Source organism: Peromyscus eremicus, chromosome 3 (genome assembly GCF_949786415.1).
Source record: "Peromyscus eremicus chromosome 3, PerEre_H2_v1, whole genome shotgun sequence".
Taxonomy (NCBI): domain Eukaryota; kingdom Metazoa; phylum Chordata; class Mammalia; order Rodentia; family Cricetidae; genus Peromyscus; species Peromyscus eremicus.
In genome coordinates, this window is record NC_081418.1 from 32,528,102 (window position 1) to 32,551,993 (window position 23,892).

At 35.7% G+C, this 23,892-nt stretch overlaps 1 pseudogene; it reads right to left on the reverse strand.

The window, feature by feature from the left end:
• Positions 1-616: 616 nt before the first annotated feature.
• The window catches only part of LOC131905615 (large ribosomal subunit protein uL18-like), a 90,620-nt pseudogene continuing 67,344 nt past the window's right edge, over positions 617-23,892 (reverse strand).

Here is a 23,892-nt window from a genome sequence, read left to right on the forward strand (position 1 = left end):
AAAATTTAATCATGAAAATGAGTTTGTCTAAATAATACACAGATAGACAATACATGCATAGAAATCCATCCAACCACATTTTACATTTTATGTGTTTCACATAAAACACACTAAGTCATTACTTCCAACTGTGTTTGTAGCAGAAATTTAAACTGATGTCATCAGTCTAACTCACTGTTGTAGAAATGCAGACGTATATTCCAGATATCACTGGAATTTTCCTAGAAAGTTAACTGTGTGTTTATCACACAGTTCAGTGAGGCCACAGCCATGTGCTTGTCTCAGAGAAATAAAATCTTTGATGTGGGTATAGGAGAGAGTGTTTAGTGGCTAAGAGCACTTGCTGTTCTTTGCTGTAAGTAATATTATTTTTAAATTATATAATATTAATACTATTCAATTAAGTAAGTATTAAATTCTTCCTTTTGAAAATTGTCCCATCATTGTAGTCGATGTTGCCACTAAGGAACCAGTAGAAAGCACCAAACACACATTCTTCACTATTTAGGCTGATTTTATGCCACTCATAATTTAGAAAATGACAAGTTATTATTTTTTAGCTCCTTGGTCAAATAAGTTTATTTTCTTTATGAAAATATCTTCATAGAAAATTGCTTTAGCTCTCAGTGGCCCATTCCTGAGCTCTGAGGAAGCTTGCCTTCTTTTGAGCAACCCGATCTTTCTTCTGGGCACGAAACATTTTGGGTTGCTTCCACCTCTTCTTCTTCACTTTTCGCAGGTTTCTTTTCATAGACTGGATTCTCTCTGATAGCAGCATGAGCTTTCATATGCATCTCCTCCATCATGTCTGGAGTTACACCATTCTTGATGTACTGAGAGAAATGTATCTTATAAGTATTTCCATCTTCCTTCAATAGGTGACACACGTAGTCGGCGACATTCTGACCTATGCTGTGCTTACGGTGTACTTCTGTGTTGAACTCCTTGCTTTCATAATCATAACCAGAAAATCCTTTGTTACTAGGAGGAATAGATAAGCTTCCATCCACAGCTCCCTTCAGGGCCCCAAAACCTTTATTGCCAGTTGTAGTTAGGGCAAGATGTGCATCCAAATAGCAAGTGAAGGCATCAGGCTGACCACCAATGCTTTCCACATTGTGTTCATCTCACCATATTCTAGATCTCACTTGGTACCTCTCAAAGTAGTCCTTATTCTTGACAACTTTAACAAACCCTATCTTGTGAAAGAGAAACTCGCCATCATGGCCCCACAAAGACCGGCAGGCATGGTAGCACTAGAGGAAAAGGACTGAAGTGCCATATACCAAGTTATTTTTGAAGGATAATGCAAACAGAAATGAAACTTTAAATGAGTATAAAGTGACATCATGCAAACTTAGATGTCATTGTGAAGATTGCTCTGCTTCTGCTAATATTCCTGTCAGCTTCCTTAACTGTTCTTGATGTTCCCCACTACCTCCTCTGAGGCAATTATCTCATACAAAATGATATTTCAAAGGAAACGATGTGTTATAATCTTTTAGGCTGTAGATGCTGTTTTTGCTAATTTCCTGTGCAATCTTCTTACCTGAAAGAAAAAGCTGAGAAAAAAACAACAGAACCTGAATTAATTTTATCAGCATTTTCCCCAAGCAACAAACTGGTTGAGCTTATTTTGTCACAGTTTAAACTCCTGTTGAAGCAGTTAATGTCATCTTTCCAATATACAACTACCAGTGTTATGGAAGAAAACAGATATACTGTTTAGAGTAAAATGAAGGAACATGTATCTCTCTGTGTACTAAAACCAAAGAAATGGAATTGTGCTTAACGAGTTGTGGAAATAAATAAATAAACCTGACACTGTATTCAGGTAGGTTTCAGAGATCATATATTGAAGGATATGAATGGGCATACTTACAGCTTCTTAAATAAAAAATGAAGTGGTTGAAAATTATGACTATCAAGATCATAAGATACTTTCATTAAATAAATTTAATAAAGAATAGGAAAAAGACTACCATAACTTCAAGCTTGGGCACAGCAACTAATGACCATAACACCGAATGGAAGAATGGGCAAAGCTACAGGTATCATGTTGAAATATACAAAGGAAATATACATCTAAAACTTTCTTTTAAGAAGGCTACTGGTAATTCTTTAACACCAACAGCAAATCTCAGAAACTGATTACCTATGGTAGGATGTTCAGACAACAGATTAATTCTTGAAGAAAGAATACATAGGTCACTTATTAAGGATCTTAGATTTCCTGTTATATTTTTATTTTCCACTAATGAGTAATATAAGATGAAGTATTAGAATTGCATGATTGGTGATTAAGAGATTCTATTTTTAAACAATTAAACCTTATATCTAATAGCAATTTCCAACTTTAACATTATAATCATTGCTAAAAGTGTCTGTAAAACAGGACCAAGTAATTTCCAATGCCATTTTCAGTCCCAGAAAAAAAAAATGGGATTAACTCATCAAGGTTTCCATCTTGAAAACAGTGAAAGAAGGAATTTCTCATTCATGTTTTACCATAGGAAGTCTCAATACCTGTTTATGTGTAAGATTGTTTATCTGTGGTCATTTACTAGAAAGGTAAAACTGAAACAGAAACTATCATTGGCGCAAGTAATGGCAAAGAAATCTGGAGAGATGGTTCATTGGTGAAGAATGCTTGCTACACTTCCGGAAAACCCAATTCATTTCACAGTTGCTATGTAGGGCAACCAAAGCTCCAAAGATTGCCACCCTCTTATGGACTCTATAGGCATCCACTCACAAGTTTCATACATTCACATATATGCATAAATAAAACAACACTTAAAAAAAGAAAGGAAGGAAGAAAAGGGAAAGATATCACTGTCCATGGATTAGAAAAAGAATATTGCCAAAATAGCCATTCTTTCTAAGGCAGTCTACAAAGTCCATGACACCCATATGAAAATTCCAATGATATTTGTCATAAATCTACCAGTTTTTAGGTAATCACAAAAGTCCCTAATGGATAGAAAAATCTTGAACAGAAGGAATGAAACTCAAGCTATCACATTTCAGTATTTAAAGTGTGATGCGACGTTATAGAAACCTAAACATTAAGGCTTGCCCCCAAAAATGATTATATTCAATACACATCTTAGAAATAAACACATGTTTATGCAAGAAACAAACATGTTTTTTTACAAAAATGAAATTTTGTATATCATAAAATGTGTAGGTAAGTTCAATATGCAGTTGTTAAAGTGTTAAATAAGACTATATCTTTCATCAGACAAAAATAAGATTCAAAAGAACAAAGATTTAAATGTAATACTTGGAACTTGATTGCTATTAGAAGGAAGTAAAGGAGAAATGTTGCATAACATTTGGCTGGGCAAGGAATACTTGGACAGTATCAAAAGATACCTGGACACAATTATTAAAAGTACAGGAAAGTAAAATAAGACGTGACAAAGGAGTTGGCACCAAAGAGAAAGATTATGTATACCAAAACAAACAAACAAACAAAAAAAAACCAATTGATAGAGTAAAGGTAAAACCTACAGGATGGGAGAAGATATAAAGAACATAGAAATGGACCACAGTTCAATTTTATTTTATTTATTTGTTTATTTATTTATTTGTTTGTTTGTTTGTTTATTTATTTATTGGTTTTTCGAGACAGAGTTTCTCTGTGTGGCTTTGAGCCTTTCCTGGAACACGCTTTGGAGACCAGGCTGGCCTGGAATTCACAGAGATCCGTCTGCCTCTGCCTCCCGAGTGCTGGGATTAAAGGCGTGCGCCACCACTGCCCGGTCAGTTCAATTTTATAAGAGGAAAAAAGATAAATGGAAAAGGAAAATTTATTCCTACATCAATGCCTATTAGAGATTCTGCAGGCTATGGAAAGATGGACAACAATCCAGCCACAAAAACCCTCAAACTATAGTATGTCCTGCCTGTAAGATGTGCTGGGGCAATGGAGGCACAGAACATTTGAGAGTGGTCAACCAATATTTGTTTTAACTTGAGGCAAACGCCGTGTGTCCATAAGAGGAAGCCCCTGCCTTATACTGCCATGATGGCTAGGAACTGGAGACTGGATAGCCCAGATACCTAGAGTAGAAACAAACAGGACTGGCAGAAAAAAATAAATCAGGGAAATGATTCCTACAAATATTCTGCTCTACTCATAGATCGGTGCCTTGCTCAGGTGTCATCAGAGAGGCTTCCTTTGGCAACAGATGGGAGCGGGTGTAGAGAACCACAGCCAGACACTGTACAGAGAATGTCTAAATTGGACATTGCCTCAGAGAAAGAGAACATGGCCCACCAAATCAACTAAGTAGGACTCACATGGACTCACAGAGACAGAAGGGGCAAGCGTGAAGCCTGCATGGGTCTGCACCAGGTCCTCTGTGTATATGTTATGGTTTTTACCTTGATGTTTTTGTGGGACCCCTAACAGTGAGAGTTAGTGTGTCTCTGACTCTTGTGCCTGCTTTGGGGACTCTTTTCCTCCTATTGGGTTACCTTATCAGCCACAATATGAGGGCTTTGCCTCATCTTATTGTATCTTGTTTTGTCGGGTTTAGCTGTAATCTCTTGGCGGCCTGCTCTTATCTGAAGAGAAAATGGAGGGGGAGTGGATCTTGGGAAGAGGGGAGAAGGGAAGGCGGTTCTAGGAGTGGAGAGAAGGGAAACTTTGGTAGGGACATATTGTATGAGAGAAAATATTTTCAATAAAAATACTAAATAAATCCAAAAAGAAAGAAATCCTGTGGCACAAGGACTCTGTACAGGGAGGCAGTTGAGATTATTTGCAACGAGAAGCGTTCCCTCTCTCTCCCTCCCTCCCTCCCTCCCTCCCTCCCTCCCTCCCTCCCTCTCTCTCTCTCTCTCTCTCTCTCTCTCTCTCTCTCTCTCTCTCTCTCTCTCTCACACACACACACACACACACACACACACACTCACACACACACACACACACACACACTCACACACACACACACACACACACACGAGTGCACATGCACACAGCCACAGCCTCATGCATACGTTTTTGTGAAGAATTAAATCAAAGGCTTTACTGTTTTTCTCTCATTTTCCTGTCCTATTTTATAGATTCCGTATTTAAAATCCATCTGTTATTTTATAAATTGTTGAATATACTATCTTTCAGGCTGTGATTTTTCTTTTTGTTTATTTATTTCTTCCATTAAAGGCCTAAAATGTGTTTCTTTTTCCTGATTCTTTGTTTCCTATTCTATGAAGTCCAGCTTGCCTTTTTATTTTTAGATAAATTTTATATTCTTGGAATTGTATCTAAGCAATCTGAACTAAAGCCAGGACCCATGAAGTTATTGTTTTTACATCCTTTGTTGAAAAATATTTATAATATCATGTTCACAGCTACTTTTGTAATAATACAGATTCATAATTTATTTGAGGAACTTTTGTTTAATGTGAGGAATTTTCTGGAATTTCTATTGTTTCTTGTCAAGAATTTCCAGCAAATATGTTAAAGTAGCTATAGTTTCCTGTAGAAATCATAACATAATTGCTGTTTCTCAACCTCTAAAATATCTGTTTTGGTTTTCTGTGATTTTTGGCTCTGTGTTTGGTATTTGTAATTGAGACAAAGCATTTAAGTAAAACATCTTAAATTAGGAAAGCATTTTGCCTCTGGGTGCTTCATAGATTTTAATCTGCTGAACTATGGCTGATTTAAGGAAAACAGTATGGCAGTAGAGCTGTGTGGCCAAGAGGCTTGCTCACCTTCTTACAATCAGGGGCGGGAAGGGAAAGAGAGAGAGGGAGAGGCACACAATGGATTCCAGGAAGAAGTCTGGCCTTCAACATCATGTGACCGACTTTTGTACATCCTCTAACTAGGATCCACAACTCAATAGCCCATTCATGAAGTAAGATTTTTCCTGATGCCTACACTTCTCAATAGCTTCGCCATCAGGGACTATTCCTTCAACACAGGAACTGTTTAGTGTCACTTCACAGACAGACCATTAGAGTTTCATTGACGTTTTCTGTGGCACTCACTTTCTTCTCAATTTTTTATTGATTTTTCTGGTATAACAGTTTGTGTATACAGTTCCCTTGTGGCAGATGTGGTTAAATTAGCCTAGTCAGTGGATTGTATTTTAGTGTGTTATGGTCATTTCAGTGCACAATAAGTCACAAAAAGGTCTATCTTTCCAGGGTGTTTATTTTGGAAGTTGAAAAGTTAAGCATGTTGCAACTCAATGCTAAAGTTTCTGCAGGCTGTGTTCCTTTCTGTATGTTTGTGGCTTAATTAACAACTACTGACACTCTCACAACTTTTTCTAAGTTGTCAAATTATTTATTTATTGTGTATACAGTATTCTGTCTGCATGTGTCCCTGCACACCGGAAGAGGGCACCAGATCTCATTATGGATGGTTGTGAGCCACCATGTGGTTGCTGGGAATTGAACTCAGGATCTCTGAAAGAGCAGCCAGTGCCCTTAACCGCTGAGCCACCTCTCCAGCCCCCAGCTGTCAAGTTCTTGACGCTAATAGTAAATGCTTGTTAGTGCAATTTGGGAAACATGGTTGAGAATCCTGTTAATTTTAAACAACTTGGACTCCAGTTCTCTGTCCATGTTTTCCACAGTACTTATATATAAACACTTCGACATAAAGTTTTTCAGATTTAAGAATCTCCCTTATGAGTCCAGCTATCTTGGTAATAATATATATAACTGGTTTGGCCACTTAGCATAAATAGGGTTGAGTATTCTTTGGTGAAATTAATGGTTTATTGACAAGGAATGTGAGAAGTTGAGACTCTTTAGCCACATTAATAATATCCAACACATGTGATTAAAATAGGTTTGAAATACATGTAGCACACACACCCAGCAACAACTGCATATGAACCCGGGTTTACATGCATATGTCTATCATACTCTGATGTCATTATCAAATTTGATTAGCAACAAACAGAATTTGATCCAATGCATTTTTTCTTTTAAAAATCTGTCTATGGAAACATACCACCTTTTGCCTTCAAAAATATTTCTTGCAAAGTATAGTAAAGTCACCTAAAGCCATGCTTCACTGTATTTGCAAAGTAAGTTGTCAAGAGTTTTAGGTTCCTACTTGCTGATGAATTTCTGTGTGAAGAAATTAGTAGAGGCATCTAGTAGGGTACAATTGTTACTAATTCCAAATATTACAACTCTACCAAAAGTCTAGCTCAAGACAATCGTGGGGATGAAAGATGAAGATGGGGAGACAGCATATCTAGGAAGAGTCACACAGCAGACAATATTTTAAACAAGTATTAAAATCTGAATGAAATTTGTGAGTGAATGGGACATTTAAGGACAGATCAGCAAAAATAACACTACACGGGCTGATTTAGAGAATAAGATTTACTTATGAAATGAAACCATGCCTGAAACTTAAGTATCATTTGTGTAAAGATGATGTTGAGTCAGGTGATAAAGAAACCTATGTGGCATACTTCTGTGATTTTGAAACATTTTTGTGCACAACTCAGAGAAAATTTATTTTTATTACATGACCACAGATACAGACAAACACACAACTGAAAAAGAAAAGTCATAAAATAATTTTATCCCCAGTAGTTAATATTCACTCTAAAAACCATTTTTTATATTCATCTGATCTGCTTCATTCTAGTTAGTCGGAATACTGACTTGAAGTAATGAATTTATTTAACAAAAAAAATGAACAAAATGTAGTTGTCTTAAAATATATAACTTCTTTCAGGAACGTGCACTCATTTCAGCCAAGAGTAAGAAATGCCATTGCATGTTGAGAAGGATTATGAAAAACATGAAAATATTTTAAGATACCTAACAGCATTTCTATCCCTTGAATATTTTCATTTTCCATTTTCATTTCCATTAGGACCTTAAATTATATGGTCACCTTATAGAAGTATTCTGTCAAGTACACCTATTGTACAAACTAATGTCAGATTTACAATAAGTAAAAAGAAGCATAGAATTAGTACTAGTAACAAAATGTATTTACAACTCTTTGGTCAGAATATTATCATGTCATTTAGTAATCACCATGAAAAATATTGAGCAGATTCTTTATTTCTAATTCTTATGAAGTTTATTAGTTTTGTAATTACTGAAATCATTAGAAATCAATTACAATGTATATTTCAGTCCTGTGAGATGTCTTAGATAGTAGGCAATATGACTCTGAAAATGTTGGATCACTAAAATGCTCTAAATTACTAAGTTTGGGGTTAATATGCATTTTAGAAGAGTCTATCCTCTATTCTCACAAAAGGGAAATAGATTGTATGATTAGAAGCTAGAAATGGAACAGGGTTGCCATACTACTCTAGCAGAAAACTCTAGGCATATAAAATTACTGTTAGCTTTGTGTACTTTGGGATAGACAGAGTTGAGTAATAAATGGGTAGAGTGATTAGGACATGGTGGCTGGTTGCATAAAAATATTTGGAGGTAACAATAAATGAGGATAGTGTAAAGGATGGGTCTTGGAAGGATAACTAGGTTTATGTGAATTGTGAATAGAGCTGCTGGTGCCAGCCATTAGGATAATGTATCTGCATGAAAACTCAGTACAATTGTGCCCATACTTGACAAATGACATTATTACATTCTATTATAATCTAGATGGCCTGAGATTATCCCAAATTAGAAAGGTTTGAGTAAATTTATCATGCAGAAACACTGGAAATGTGGCATTGAAAGCAAGCCTTTAAGTTATTTGCCCAGTGGTTCTGCCCAAGAATATTCTGAGGGTAGATTAAGGGTAAATGCTACAACTAGACCATTGTTATCACTGAATTTGACAATAGCTTAGAGGATAAACACTGGAAAACAGACATATTGAGACGAGGGGCATTTGGAAATCTTCTGTGTTTAGGCATAAACAACAACTCAAATTTGGTCTATTTAGTACCTCCAACCATTTTTTTAAAAGTCTGACAAGCTCAGTTTATTTTTGTGTTTTTTTAACTTTGTTTAATTTATTTCTTTATTCTTCTTTCATATATTACATCCTGACCACATTTACCCCCTCTCTTCTCCTCCCAGATTCTTTCAAAATATCTGCCCCCTACTCCTGATCCCCTGCTCATTTTTGATTCAGAAAAGAGCAGACCTCTCAGGGATATCAACTGAACACAGCTTAACAAGTTACAATAAGACTAGGCACATACCCTCATATCAAAGTCGGTTGAGGCAAAACAGTAGGAGGAAAAGGGTCCCAAGAGCAGGCAGAAGAGTCACAGACAGCCCACTTTTAGGAGTCCCACAAGAACACCAAGTTACACAGCCATAACAATATGCCAGAGACCTAGTTCAGACCATATAGTCTCCCTGATTGCTGCTTCAGTCTCTGTGAGCCCCTATGAGACCTGTTTAGTTGTTTGTGTGGGCCATATTCTTGTGGTATCCTTGACCCCACTGGCTCTTACAACCTTCCTTGCCCACTTTTACAGCTTCCCTGAGTTCTGCCTAATGCCTAGCTGTGGATGTCTACATCTGCTCCTATCAGTTGCTGGATGAAGCCTCTCTGGTTCCAATTATGCTAGACTCTGGTCTGTGAATATAGCAGAAAATCATTAGGAATCATTTCACCCATTGACTTTTTTCTTTCTTTCTTTCTTTTTTGTTAGTCATGCTTGGTTTTATCCTAGGTCTCTGGGCTATCCATCTTGTTTCCTGGCCAGTCATGAACATGGGCTCCTTCTCATGGTGTGGACTTCAAGTTAGACCAGTTGGTTGTCCACTCCAAAAAGTTCTGCACCACCTTTAACAACAGCACATATTGCAGGCAGGACAACTTACAGGTTGAAGCTTTTGTGGCTGGGTTGATGTCCCAGTGCCTCCACTGGAAGCCTTGCTGGCTGGTGAAGCCTCCAAGTAATGGGGATATGGAGCCTGCATAGGCGATCTTCTGTTTAGTACTTTGCAAACTGCTGGGGATTTCATTAAAACTTTTCACTCTATGGGGCTCACTTTAAATTTTCAAAGTATATGATATTTGATCAAAATTCTCCTGGTTTCACCTTAAAATCTCTCCACACTTTCATCTTTACACTCTGCTTCATTTCTCTCAGCAAGGTGCTCTGCACTTCTTCAGCAGGGCTGACGCTTCTCTCTGTTCTTCTGCCTCCACCTGCTTTTCCCTCTTTCCGATCAATGTGCTTGGTCCATTTGCTTTCTTTTCAGATCAATATTTTGAGATGCCTCAGCAGCGTGCACTCTTTCAGAACTTCCCTTGGCTATCTGTGCTCTGTACCTTTGTTTAAAAGCTGCATTTCTGTACTGAGCAGATCAGGGCGAAAGAAGAGGGATTCTGCCTGGCTCTAGGAAAAATACATTACAAACTTATTCTGAACAGTTCAGCCTTGCCACTTGGAGACTACTTTCCCAGTGAAGGTATCAATACTAAAGATTGAGCATGAGGTTAAAATATAAAATAACTCTAAGGGAATACTGACAATTCCAATTGTAAGAGTAAAGACTATATGCATAATATGTCTGTGTTAGGGCTTTGTGTGACTTGTAGTACATTTCTGTTGTGTGTTCTCACACTAAATAATACAGTAGAAGAAAACTGAATAAGTATGAATATGTTATTTCCAATAGAAACACTGCATGTATAAGCCCTTAGACAGATACCTGAGAAAACAACTTAACTGATAGAAGCTTTGTTTGGCTCCTGGCTTTTCAATGCTTGGTTAACTGGTATCATTGCTGTGGGACAGAAGCAAGAATGAGCATCACATGGGAACCCTGGGTTAGAGCAAAACTTCTCACCTCACTGTGGTCAACAAGCAGAGAGACAGGGACTGGAGGGAGTAAAAATACCTTTCCAGGAAATGCCACAGTGACATACTTCCTCCAACTAAGTCTGGCCTCGTATTTTCCACAACAAATAATCATTTTTTCCCAATAATTTATAATAATATTAAGTTTCGGGATAAGTTTATTGTATAGTTTATAATAATAATTTCAATAATAAAACAATTTTACAATAATATCATTACATTATAAATCCATCATTGATGAAGTCAGAATCCTCAAGACAAAATCACTTCCCCAAACCTAGCTCTGACCCTGATTTAGTGAGACATGAATCTAGGTCATAGCCCTTGGCCCTCAAAGTTCCTATCTACCTTATTATGGAAACGTTTACTTAATAAATAAAGAAGATGTCTGTGTTAAGAATTATTCTCCTCAGTCTGGATGGGTGGCTCAGTTTTTAAGAGCAATTACTGCTCTTGCAGAGGACTGGAGTTCAGTTCCTGGCACTGACAACCACTTGTAAGTCCAGCTTCAGGGGATTACAATGTCTTTGTCTTCTGGGCACTGGCACTCCTTTATGTGTATACATATATAGACACACACATACACATAATTAAATTAATATGAGAATTAATAAACAGTTTCATTAATGCCTTTCTCTTTGTGGAATGTACATTTAGTCTCCTAGAAGAATTAAATAGCACATCCAGAGGTTCTCAACTTTTGAAATGTTTACTAATACATCAAAATAACATGCTCTTAAAGTATTTATACTGAAGAAAAATTAAAGTTTTATTTTAAAGTCTCTTCAATTGAGCATGTTTGTGTAATGGTAAGCCTTTTGTAAACTTCCCAAAGTTGATTTGGAATGCTAGCTTATGTAGAAGAATTGAATTCAGATACCTTTCCATGTCAGAGATTAACAGTGCCATTAACAACTACTCAATGTTTTAGGTAAGTGCACAGTTAAACCAAGAATGACCACTTAGGTGAATGTTTTAATTTCTGGCTTATGTTATCAGTTAGAGTAAGTGCTATTCATTCATCTAATATTTTACTGAGTGATCTAAAGTGTTATTCTCTACCATATAAAATCAATTAAGAAAAATAACACTAAAAGCTCTTTATCTATCTATCTATCTATCTATTTATCTATCTATTTTCTATCTATCATCTTTCTATAATCTATAAATCATCTATCTACCTATCTATCTATCATCTACCTACTTATTTATCAGTGTGTATAATACTTTATGTTCTCCTTTATGCCAAACAGCAAGGGTGTATTTCACAGTGATATAAATGATTGCTTCATATTAGATATTTAAATAGTAAATTTAATAATATTTGATCTTAAATTATCACACTAAATAAGTTGATCCATAAGGACAATAACCTATCTTAATTTGCTACTCAATCTACTGATTACCCAAAATGTTAGAATACTATTAAGTTATGCCTTTAGAGACTTCAGAATTAATTTAACTTTATTTTATAATAAATTATTTATTTTCCAACAAATATTACATATGCACAAAAGCAACTTCAATAACAACACTAGCACATTTTCTATTATTGGTGCATATGCCTTCCTAAACGGGCACTCAACTCAGACACAGACACTAATTCTGATGAACAGAAGTTATTCCATTTTGGAGAGTATCTGAGAAATACAAAGTCTCTAAGTACAAAGAGTATATGATGTGATCAGATATTAAGTCAGTTTGATATTTATACCTAAGTAGGTAAAGTAACACTCTAGATATATTATATCTTCAACAGTTTTTCCCTTCTTGAATCCTTAGTTATTTTCAAGCAATTTTAGCATTTTGAATGAACTCTGATTATATGTATTAATAAATATGACAAAACTTATAATTTATGTTCTGCCAATACAATACATTTATTTACAAGATTTTGAAGTCATATGTGAATAAATATAGCAATAATTTTTATAGTATGGATTGAAGATGAAAGAATTATGGTCTTCACATGATGTTCTAGATTATACACTAGATTTAATAGACAAAAGTAATGATGAAGAAAATAGAAAAAGAATAAGGAAAAAACATAAAGGAAAAAGAAAAACAGTTTTATTGATTTTGTCCTACTAGTTTATTTTTTAGTGAAATGTCAAAAATTTCATCTTGTACCACTCTTTACCCACAAAGACAGGGAAATGATATACTCTCAAGCAAGCATGAATAAAGAGGCATCTAGTATTTGGATGGATATAGATAAGAAAATCTTGTTTGTACTAGGATGTAACAGTAACAAACATTTGTAAAGTTCCTGAATATTTTTTGTTTCATAAAGCTTTCAGTGAAATTTAAAAATAAGCAAACATAAGTCCATCAATTATATATAAACAAGGATATTCACTACAGTGTGTGTGTGTATGTGTGTGTGTGTGTGTGTGTGTGTGTGTGTGTATGTGTTAGCTTATTCAAGGACAACTGACAATTTCATGTAATAGAATACATAATTGATTAAAAGTTATATAGATAGAATTCATCCTTAAAATAATATGAAAGGTATACTTAATATTATTCAAAATATGCAGATATTTAAGGATTAGATATTATATTTCAGATAGTTAACGTTGTACTTTATAAAGTTTTATGTTTGCTTTTAGAGTTTAAAGAAAATATTTTTTCTAAATAAATTTCATGTTACTTAAATGTTGATGACACAATAACTTTGGGTTAAAATCCTCTTCCTTTTTTTGTTTTGCTTTAATTTTTTTTTTTTTTTTTTGGTTTTTTGAGACAGGGTTTCTCTGTGTAGTTTTGGAGCCTGTCCTGGATCTTGCTCTGTAGAACAAGCTAGCCTTGAACTCACAGAGATCCACCTGGCTCTACCTCCCTAGTTCTGGGATTAAAGTGGTGTGCTACCACCACCCAGCTTTTCTTCCTTTATGGTTGTTTATGATTTTCTGTCTTCTATTGAATACAAGAATGGATGCTTTGGAATTTAATCACTTGGCATATTATTAAAGGAAAAAAAAAACATAATTTGAAACTCCTATAGGGAATAAAATGAGGAGTCAAAGATTATTTTTATTATAAAATGAGGCTTGCAGCATTATTCATAATAACCAGAACCTGGAAACAACCTAGATGGCCCTCAACCAAAAAATGGATAAAAAAAATGTGGTACACATACACAATGGAGTACTACACAGCAGTAAAAAACAATGACATCATAAAATTTGAAGGCAAATGGATGGAACTAGAAAATATCATCCTGAGTGAGGTAACCCAGACTCAGAAGGACAAGCATGGTATGTTCTTACTCATAAGTGGATAGTAGATCTAAAGCAAAGGATAATGAGACTACAACCCAGAGTTCCAGAGATGGTAGCTAACAAGGAGGACCCTAAGAGGGACACATGGATTGCCCTGGGAAGGGGAAATAGATGAGATTTTCATGAGAAAACTAGGGGTGAGAAGGGGCAATAGAGGGTAGAGGATGAGGGATGAGAACATAAGGAAACTGGAGGGTAGAGCTAGAACAGGGACAGAGTAGGAGAACAATGAAAAAGGTATCTTGATACAGGGAGACATCATGGGGATAGGGAAAAACCAGGTGCTAGGGAAGTTCATAGGAATCCACAAGAATGACCCCAGCTTAGACTACTAGCAATAGTGGAGACAGTGCCTGAACTGGCATACCCCAGTAATCATATCAGTGAATACCCTAACTGTCATCATAGAGCCTTCATCCAGTAAGTGGTGGAAACAGATGCAAAGATCCACAGCCAAGCACCAGGCTGAGCTCCAGGTGTCCACTTGGAGAGAAGAGGGATTCTATGAGCAAGGGGCATCAAGATCATGATGGGACAAACCTACAGAGACAACCAAACTAAACTAATAGGAACTCATGAACTTTAGATTAATACCTGTGGCACCTCCACTAGGCCCTATGCGTAAGACTGTTGTGTAGTTTGATCTGCTTAAGGAGCCTCAAGGCAGTAGGATCAGGATCCATCTCTGGTGCATGAGCTGGCTTTTTGGAGCTCACTAACTATGGGGGGACACCTTACACAGCCTTGATGCAGGGGGAGGGTTGGACCTGCCTCAGATGAATGTACCAGGCTCTGCTGGCTCCCCATGGGAGGCCTTACCTTGTCAGAAGAGGGAATGAGTGGTGGGATGGGGGAGGGAAGGCTGGGGTGAACAAGAGGAGAGGTGAGAGGGGAAATCTGTGGATGGTATGTAAAGTGAAAATAAATATAAATAAATAAATATAAATAAATAAATAAATAAGTAAATAAGTAAATAAAATGATACTTGCAAGAAACATTTTGGAAGCTTCTTCATTATAGCAACAAATATATGTGAAAGAAATTTTGACTCATTAATGTATATAAAAAACAATATCCTAAACAGAACATACTTATTTCCAAAATTGAATTTATAAATAATTTACTCCTGAAGGCACTTGAAATCTGCAAAAAGGTACACAAATTTTTTATCTAAAAGCCCATGGTAAGACTACAGAATGACACACTATCTCTATAGCTACTTAATGTACTATAGGTAAGGTTTATAATAAATTAAAATTATTAATTTTCAGTGTAGTTATATAAGAGCATAAAATAATGATGAAATTATAACAAAATATACCTGGTTATAAAAATATCAGTTGACTAGGTTCTAATATTTATAGATTCAAAAACAACAATGCATGATCATCAACTTGAAGGGCACTGTGGTACAGGCACATCTGCAATCAGGAGTCAGAGACAGATGGATACCTGTGAGTTTGAGGATAACCTCATGTAGTCAGATTTCTCCTGGGTCCTGCCAAAACCCTGCAGTCCCACATCCTGCTTATAAAATCATCACTCAGAAGCTTATATTATTTACAAACTGTATGACCATTAGCTCAGGCTTATTACTGACTCTCTCTTACACTTAAATTAACCCATAATTCTTATTTATGTTTAGCCATGTGGCTTGATAACTTTTCTCAGTTCTGTCTTGTCATCTTGCTTCCTCTGTGTCTGGCTGGCAACTCTTGACTCAGCCTTCCTCTTCCCAGAATTCTCCTTGTCGGCTCATCTTGCCTATACTTCCTACGTGGCTACTAGCCAATCAGCATTTTATTTATTAACCAATAAGAGCAACACATATTCACAGTATACAGAACAACATTCCCAGCATTTCCACTTTTCTTTTTATTTAAAAGGAAGATTTTAACTTCAATATAGTAAAATTACATATAACAAAACTGGTATCAAGCAAGAATTACAGTTATAATATCTAGTCAGAGAGAAGCGACTTGAGAGACTCTACCCCTATGGACTGAAGATGGATGCCCCAATGTTGCAGAGAAACTTTGGATGACTGCCCAGGCAGGCAACTGCTTTTGTCATTTCCAGAATTTTGGAAGTTGCTAATAATGCATTTTCTGTTTACTTAGGTAATATATCCTTCTGGGGTCTTTGGTGCAGCTGAGCTAAGAGAGCCAATGAGAGAACAGAACAGAAAAGGCATATAAATGTGAGTATACAGAAAGAAGCTCTCTTTGGAGGCTGTGGAGTTGGTGAGGACAAACTAGCTCGTGGTTTGTCCTACTCCTCTGATATTTTTCTCGATCTTTAACTTAAATTTCTGGCTCTGTGTTTTTTATTTATTAAGACAATTTAGAAATCTGTCTACATCCTCATCTACACAGTGAATTTCAGTACAAGTAGGGCTACATGATGAGATCCTGTCCTTAAAAAAACAACAATGATCAACCCATATGTTTTGAAACTTTTGTTTCTAAGCTTTATGAAAGTTAGAAATAACATAAAAAGTTCAATATATCTCATATAGTATAAATTAATACACAGACTTTCTAATAAGTTTACTAATTGAAGCATGAACTTGATGCCCTTCATTGAATGCATGACATGAAATTTCTTAAGGAAGCAAAAGTGAAGGCAGTATTGAGGTTTTGGTAACTCTAATAAGCTTCAAACACCAGGTGAGACCAAATTTGAGCAGCTGGTTAAACAGTCTCTGTTACTATCAACCTTTGTACAATAAAACTCCACCATGATCCTGGTTAAACACTACTTGAGAGTTACTGAAACTCTGTTGTATTTCCTTGGAAAATAAATTGAAAATTTCTCCTCTATCTAGTTCCACTAGTAGATCAAATGAAATAGGTTTGAATTAGATAAAAATAAGGCTTGCATCTTCTACTTATTCCAGATGAATGTAGTTTGTGAAATGTAAACTAAAACAAAACTAAAGCTGCAATGCACTGTCTTTAACTTTAGTACTATGGAAGTTTTAAAAACTCTCTTAAAGCCCGATCAGGTTAAAATCCCCTGTAAACACTTTTATCTCCTCCAAAATGTCAAGAACATTCAATCAACATAGGACCAACTCAATCCAGATGTCAGGTCAGGGCAAGGGAAATTTCAGAGATTTGATATATCTCTGGCAACACTGTGCATCTGAGGTAACATTGCAACTCCCAATTCTTATATTTTACACAATGAGAAAAATGATTCTAAATAATGCAAGTTTTAGACACTTTTCACTGAGGACAAAGTTGTGTTTTTTTAAAAAAAATTCTGATTCATGATTTACTACTGACTGACCAAATAGTTCAATATTTAGCTAACATAATTTTTAATTTGTGCCAACATGTTTATCTTAATGAGCCCAATGAGTGTATTATCACATAGACAGACAGGTCTTTATAGCCCCATGTTTTAACTAAGGTAGTCATCTAAGATTATAGGCATTTCTTTCATTCTTTCATCCATAATGTTCTGTAGTTACAAATTGCAAGCACAGGTTGCTAAGGTCAATATTCATCATAAAGAACAGGTGGCTTCCAATAGTGATGATCTCACAACTAACCATTGTTCATTCTGTCTGGAATAAAGGATTACACAGGAATGGCATTATATCATTCTATAAAGCAGAATTTATTATGAATTATGTGGCTATTCAATTTTTAATTTATGAATTCAGTATCAATATCCAGTTATAGATATTGATAACAGCTCCTTTATTTTTCAACAGGAATCAGCTTTGAGTTAAATATAAGGAAACAGCATAGAAGTGAGTAAAGCAGAATATGCTTTTATTCTTAACCTTGTAAAATGTTCTTAATCATACTGCTTGGTCACTAGATAATTTGACATAATATAAACTGAACTTTTAAACCAAAGCACTTTAGAGTAGAAATGTAATTTGTTCTAACTGGTGATGTTATAGTTACAATGTTTGAAAAGAGATGGTCAAACCAGGGAGTCAACTAGTTATTTCTAGAAAGACCGACGTTAAACAAATTACTCTGAAAACTTGATTATAAAACTTTCGTATGTCTTCAAAAATAATTGACTCAATTCTAAACATTTTGTAGAGTACATCAGATAATTTGGTTTCTTGGAGTTAGATCCTTGAGGTCATGTCAGGAGAAAGAATGGTTGAAATATGATAGCTCATATGTTTTAATTATATTTTTGTTTAAATGCTTATGAGAACTGATATCTATTATCATCCTTGAAAGTATTGATCGCAGTCCAGTGTGGTGATGCATGCCTTTAATCCCAGCATGCGGAGCCAGAGGCAGGTAGATCTCTTTGAGTTCAAGGTCACCTGGTCTACAGAGCAAGTTCCAGGACAGTCAAGGCTACACACGTAGAAACCTTGTCTCAAAAAACCAAAAGAAAAAAAATATTGATCCCAAAACTACAATAGCTTATCTAAGACACTCCTGTTCACAGTTGTGAGCACCTCTTCCAGGATCAAAGCACTCTTTCTTTTCTCCCTTGACTATTGTTGAGGGTTGAGACATAGTTCTCCCTGAGAACTATATAGAGACTTGGATGATGAAATGTCTTTATTTCAGTTATACCCCCTTTCTTACTGCAGCCCACACACAATGCTTCATTGAAACTATATGAAAGTATAAAGTCCTCTTTTACATAGTACAGAACGATTCTGAAGAGCCATCCCAAATTCCTAGTTCTTATATTGTAATTTGAGGCCGCGTCAACAAATACAACCTAAATAAACACCTGTTTTCAGTCTTGGTTCTCCCACTTAGTCACAGTAATATTGCTGGGAATGCACATAAATGTCATTTTTAACATTTTCTGTTTCAGGGTCTATTTCTCAACATAAACTTAACAAATATAGTCCTAATACACAATAGTCTTTGAAATTTATTTTGTCTCTGTATTATAGAAATAATTTCTGATAAACTGTATAATGTTCAAACCAAACTCCAGATTTATTGCTTTATAGGAAGGCAGTGTTATCTTGATTTTAAGCATTTCTAGCATAAGTATACAAAATATTGATTGTAATTGTCCTAGATCTAGTAATTATATTTTCTCCTGTAATATTTAATTTGCTTATCACTAACATAAGAAAATTATTATAAATATAATTATAATTGTTAATAAATACAATGATAAATGACCATCAATGTGTGAAACTTTTCTTGGCTTCCTTGGTCATTGTTTACATATTTCAGTCACTCAGGTTTGTGGACTTTCTTTATTATAAATAAAAGTGCTATTGTTGCATTAGTTGTTTGGAAAAACAAAACAAAACAAACAAACAAAATGCCAGTAATGCAATGAGTTCATTCCCATTTTCACTGGTTCCTTCCCAATGTCTGCTGCAGACATGGCCAGCATTCTAGACGAGCTCTTAAACATTAGTGACTGGATGATAAAAGCAGGAGATAAAATTTCTCTTTTATAAGAACATTTGGGAAGGAGAGATGATAATAAAGAAAGCTAGATTTAAAAATAAATTCTTATATTTTATGGAGAAAAGTAAAATTGTTACCAGAAACTAGAAATAGTGCGTATAAATAGGCAATATGAGTTACCAGGCATTTGAGTATTCGAGTTTTCCAGAAGGCATGTGGTTTGGATACCATTTCCTTGGAAAAAGGATAACATGGGGAATCATTGCAAGATTTGCTTTTATTATAATATTAAAAGCACACAGGGCAATGCAGAGACAGTTCCTGAAATGTGCAATTAAATGTGAGCTGCGGAATAAAAACAGGAATGATAGTGCATACTGTAAGGAGGTCCAGGTGTTTATTTTGCAGAATCCAATCATTTGGCAATGGTACAATTTTACTAAGGTCTCAGGTTCTGGAAGAATATTAAAAATACTGTTGTGGGGGCTAGAAGGATGGCTCAGCAATTCAAAGCTCTGGCTGGTATTACTGAGTACATAGGTTCGGTTTACAACACACACATGATGTCTCAAAGCCATTTGTAATTCTAGGTCTAGGGAACTAACACATATGTAATATAGACACACACACACACACACACACACACACACACACACACACTGAATGAAAAAAAAGAAATATTTGCTTGCCATTTGCTTCTTCTGCTGTAGCTACTCATTCCTGGGCTTTGCAATAATACTAACAAACTTCTTTACATTTCTAAAGTATGCAAATGTCTAGCCCTAGTTCACTCACTTAGATCCAGAACTTGAGTTTGAACTGAATCTCCTTTTTTTTTTTTTAATTTAATCAGTCAGATACAGGATGGAAGACTCGAATGTTGTTCTGCCTCCTTTCCTGTGACACAACCATTACTAGTTTACCTGCTACAATTCAGTTGATGAACAGAAAATAAACCAGTATATGGTGGGAAGGTTGGTAGGGAAAAAGAACACTTCTTACTTTAATGATGACACTATCATAGTTTTTCTTGATATCCCCTACTGTGTTACTCTTTGAACCCTTCTAGTAATCCTACAAGAGCCTTACTTGATATCTCTCTCATCACAACATTTTTATGTTAAACTTAATGTATTAGCATCTTCAAAATAGGTGTATGGTATCACATCAATGCGGTCTTTCATTTTCCTGTTGTCAAGCTTGCAATATCCCCACTTATCTCTACCTTTTAGGTTTCATCTGTGGAGGGGGATTCTTTATGTTATGTAGGGATTAAATAACAAATCACTTTTTCTCCCTACAGTGACTACAGGACATTGATAACTAAGTTGCTGACTAGTAACATTGCTTAAAAAGTTAATCATTACCATATATAACTTCCTCTTCATTCTTGATTCTTGTGGACATATGATGAGGACAAAATCTTCCAAGGAGGATATTTTCCCCCAATTTCTCTGAGTTCTGAAATACTCTGAGTCATTTTAAATTAAAGCAATTTAAATTTTTATTTTATTACCATTTCTTTGTAATTATTGCATGTAGCTAGTCTGTCTCTCAGTCATTTGGTAAGATGGACTAACGCAGGACTTGTCTAATTCTAATACATAACATTGTTACACTTTTTTATTCCCCAAAATTCCTGGGGTAGGGAGATAGAAAAACTTCAAAACTGCATAAATGAGTTAGAAATGTGTGTTCTGACTCCCATTAAAACATGATTAATTTCTGTCCTTGAGGCTAGGAAAAATAGGTATAGGAAAAAAGCCCTTTGCAAGATAAAAAAGAGGCATCTACTTTGTGTTATTGAAGTGAGAAGAAATAGCAAGTTCTTAAAGGAATGTCATCAGAGGACATTTCTGAAGCTGGAGGTACAAAGCCCATTAAGGAGCAGAACTACAGAACCTGTTAAGACTTGATTAATTTGTGTCCTTGAGGTCAGACAGATAAGTATATGAAAAAGAGCTATAAAGAGGTAGGGACACTGTTATGAAATAGGAGATGAAGAAATAGCATGTTTTAAAAGGAAGTCGTTAGAGATGATTTTTGAGTGCCTGTAATATTTGAACAGTTTTGCAGCCGGCTTGATGATATAATTCTGTATCAGTCACTACAAGAGTCTGTTTGGAAAGTCAATTTAAGATCACAAGAGAAATCCTTGTAGCCACTCATTTTTAAATATTCTCTTAAGAATTTTTTCCCATGAGCTGAACTTCCAGAGCTGGGCCTGTGAGTACAGAGATGGAGAAGGATTCAGAGCAACTAAGGAGGCACAGACAGCTCACAAGGTGTGCTCATGCCAGTACCAATCCAGAATGTTCTAAATAAAATTGAAACTTTGGTAGTTAAAAAAATAAATAAAATTCCACTTAGAGTCATAGGTAGTGAAATAGTTCATTGCGTCGCAATATCACTGCAGAAGGTTGACATGAGTCTATTACACTGATAATTTATTCTTATATAAAAATAGTCTCAATTTTATTACATTTTATTTAATTGTTTTATGTCATAGTTTTGTGTGTGAATCTGTATGTGTACTGTTGCTTGATTGGCACAGCATGTGGGTGATTCTCTTCCTTCCAGGGTTAAACTCGGGCCATCAGACTCAGCAGCAACTTCCTTTATCTGCTCTGTCACCTCAGGGGATTCCTATCTGTATTTTAGTCATCCTGCTGATGCTCAGAAATAATGACATTGAATATCTATTTTGTAAAAGATTCTTCCTCCTTTTGTTTTTCTCAGATATTTCTCATACTGTTGAGAAAAGTAATACATGTGGTTCATAATAGCACTATATGTAGTCCTCACATTAAAAAATAGAATTTTTATAAAAACAGTAATGGTTCAACATATATAGAAACCATTACTAAATCTAAAATCATATGTGTTGTAAAGATTCATTCATAAGTGGATGGAAAATTAATATATGACTGAAGGTATTATGCTTAATTACTTTATATAGTTGATATGCTTTCACATAAATTATGCTTTACTTTAACATATGCATATACATATATTCCTGTGTGATTAACCATAGAGTTGCCATCATTTCCTTTCATTGATCTCTTTCCTTTTTCTACATTATAGATATATTATAGTAGGGTTTTGATGTGTAGTCCTGGCTAGCATAGTGATTACTGTGTGGCCCAGTGTAAAATTTTCCTGCTTCTGCCTTCAGAAGGCTGAAATTACTTGCAGGTAGCACCATAACTGATTGGAAGGAGTCATGTGACTTCTTCCGTGGATAAAGCCTGAGAATAGCATGGAGCTAGAGTTTTCCTGCCTGGCCCACAGTCAGGACAAATCTCTGTCACCCACCAGTCCCACAGCCGCTCAGACCCGACCAAGTAAACTCAGAGACTTACATTGCTTATAAACTGTATGGCCGTGGCAGGTTTCTTGCTAACTGTTCTTATACCTTAAATTAATCCATTTCTATAAATCTATACCTTACCACATGGCTTGTGGCTTACCAGCATCTTCACATGTTGCTTGTCATGGCAGAGGCTGGCAGTGTCTCCCTCTGCTTTCCTGTTCTCTCAATTCTCCTGTTAGTCCCGCCTATACTTCCTGCCTGGCTACTGGCCAATCAGTGTTTTATTTATTGACCAATCAAAGCAAAACATTTGACATACAGACCATCCTACAGTGATAGCATGAATAGCTTTCCTTGAGAAAAGATGCTGGAGGCCTTGACCCACTTGGCAAGGGTCTATGGGCAATTTGCTTCATGATTTTGGGCATGACCCCGGGAGTGTGTGCACTGTGTGTTCTCTTTGCTATCACTATGCTAGACATACTGCTGGCCTGAGTAAGTCACAGTAGTACATAATGAAGTTTAATATTAAATATTTGCATAACTGTTCTGGAAAGAATGATTTTAAACATAAGAGTTTTCAAGAAATGTTCTTGAATAAATGGTATGAAGAATTAATGGGAACATTCTAGGAACAGAGAATGAAGTAAAGACATAGAAACCCACAGTTCTCTCATTTCTAATAGCTGTACCAGTACCCTAAGAAGTTAAGAGACAGACACAAGGGCAAGGGATAAAATGTGCTATTAAGAGTAAGTATCCAGGTTATGTTGCCTATAAGATAAATGAAAAACATGGTATTCCCCCAGAGGAGGTAGAGAAGGTCTAAATGTAGAATGAATTAATCTATCTTTGAGTTGATTGTGAGAACCCAGACCCTACCAGATGTAAATACTAACCCCAAGAGGCAAACTGTCTCCTGCCCTGCATGATTTTGTAACCACATGTGCTGCCAGCTGGGTACACTGTTCTGCCTGTAGGTGTGCCTAGTTAGAAAAGTTCCTTTGTAGCTGGCAAAACCACTTTGCTTCTGACGGTAGAAATATAGATCAAAAAGGTGGGAGAGTTGGAAAACTGAAAGGGAAAGAAACAAGGAACAAACTGGCAATTATTATAACCATTTTTAGAAACGGGAAGTAAAACTG